The sequence below is a fragment of the Bison bison genome, unplaced genomic scaffold (genome assembly GCF_000754665.1).
Source record: "Bison bison bison isolate TAMUID 2011002044 unplaced genomic scaffold, Bison_UMD1.0 scf7180017864194, whole genome shotgun sequence".
Lineage (NCBI taxonomy): Eukaryota > Metazoa > Chordata > Mammalia > Artiodactyla > Bovidae > Bison > Bison bison.
The window spans coordinates 581,043-583,249 of NW_011494766.1; positions in this window are offsets into that span (position 1 = coordinate 581,043).

A 2,207-nucleotide genomic window follows, 5' to 3' on the forward strand; every position below is an offset into this window, starting at 1 on the left:
CACATGTATACCTGTGGCAGATTCATTTTGATATTTGGCAAAACTAATACAATTATGTAAAGTTTAAAAATAAAATAAAATTTAAAAAAATATTATGTAATAAGGATTGACATTAAGGTCAATCAAAACGGTACAATAAATATCTACTGCCAAATTTTAATAGCTTATTTATTTATTTATTTAATCTAACTGGTTATGTTAGTGAGATGCTAGCCTTTTCTTTTTGGACCTTGTAATATGAAATAAGGAGTTTCTTGCTATTTTTAGTGCTGTTGAAAAGTCCCATATCAACATTTATGTTCTTCCTAAAACATCTTTTGTGCTTGGATTCCTAGCTATAGTAGGCCTGTCACATTTTTCTTTATTTGATTCAGCATACATTTTCACGAAAAACAGGGTGCCCCAAACTCAATAATATGTGATTAGTAGAGTGATTTCCTAAAAATAGTATCTCATGACAGGAATGCTTCTGATATAAATTATTTTAAAACACTCTTGTAAGCTCAGCCTTTCATTGCTCTTATGAATATAATATCACTTATTTTGGTCTAGAGCAAGGATAATAAATAGAAAATTTAAAAATTTTTAACCATAAATATTCATTAGAACTTGTTCCTGGTCAATCTGTGCATCTTTATTTTAGTTCACATTGTTCTTTCAGTTCTTTCTAGTACTTTGGCTAGAAGCAAAATGACATAGTCATAATTCTGCAGGATTTGTTTTTTCTTACTGGTGAAGCTATTGAATGTGCATAAGTGTGAAGGAAAAAGATTAAATGATAGATGAAGAACTGATGATGAATATCTTACTGATTCTAGATGAAAACTGGAATAAATTATTAGTTTAATAATATTGCTCAAGAACTACTAGCCATCTGAAAATAAACAAAATGACATATAATTACCAGAGTGAGTTCCTTCTCCAGTTGAAGATATTTAAAGATTGTAGTCCCTTGGGGATAAACTAATTTGAATTCTTCTGAAAGTCTAATACATTTATTTTAAAAAGACTTTTAAGTAAAACAATAAAGAAGGAGTCTTCAATTTATTGATAATTTCTCCATATCACTCATTGTATTGTCATCATTTACAGATGAAAGATTTACTTGCAATATAGTTTTAAATTTATTATAGACCATGAAGAAGAGGCTTGGATTTTTATTTAGGGAAAAGATAATAAAACAATTTAAAAAGTATAAAACATTTTCTTCTGTGGTTCAATGAAAGGAATGGTGTAGTCTGGCTAACCAAGTAAAGGATGTAATATTAAGAAAACTGTAAAATCCTAGTAGAGTTTTTATTTTTTTTAAAGAATTTACTACATTGAGATTTCTATGGAACAGCAATGGTTGCTTTTAAACATACTTTACGATTTTACAGTGCCTCACAAACATTATTAACGTCACTAAAATGTAGATCAACTTACTCTCTCATACAAATATCAACCGAGTATTTATTAGGTGTCAGGCTACATGTTAGAATGTAAAGATATTCAATCCATGATCTCTTCTGTAAAGGAGCTTCTAGTCTGAGAGAAGGAGACAGACAAAAAAATATACATCCAGTGATAAGTTAAATATGGTGTTTTAATTTGGATTTCCCCCAAAGCAGACTCTGTTACAAATACATGCGTCAGATCAGATCAGTCGCTCAGTCGTTTCCGACTCTTTGCGACCACATGAATCGCAGCACGCCAGGCCTCCCTGTCCATCACCAACTCCCAGAGTTCACTCAGACTCACGTCCATCGAGTCAGCGATGCCATCCAGCCATCTCATCCTCTGTCGTCCCCTTCTCCTCCTGCCCCCAATCCCTCCCAGCATCAGAGTCTTTTCCAATGAGTCAACTCTTCGCATGAGGTAGCCAGGTACTGGAGTTTCAGCTTTAGCACCATTCCTTCCAAAGAAATCCCAGGACTGATCTCATTCAGAATGGACTGGTTGGATCTCCTTGCAGTCCAAGGGACTCTCAAGAGTCCTCTCCAACACCACAGTTCAAAAGCATCAAGTCTTCAGCACTCAGCCTTCTTCACAGTCCAACTCTCACATCCATACATGACCACAGGAAAAACCATCGCCTTGACTAGACGAACCTTTGTTGGCAAAGTAATGTCTCTGCTTTTGAATATGCTATCTAGATTGGTCATAACTTTCCTTCCAAGGAGTAAGCATCTTTTAATTTCATGGCTGCAGTCACCATCTGCAGCTGT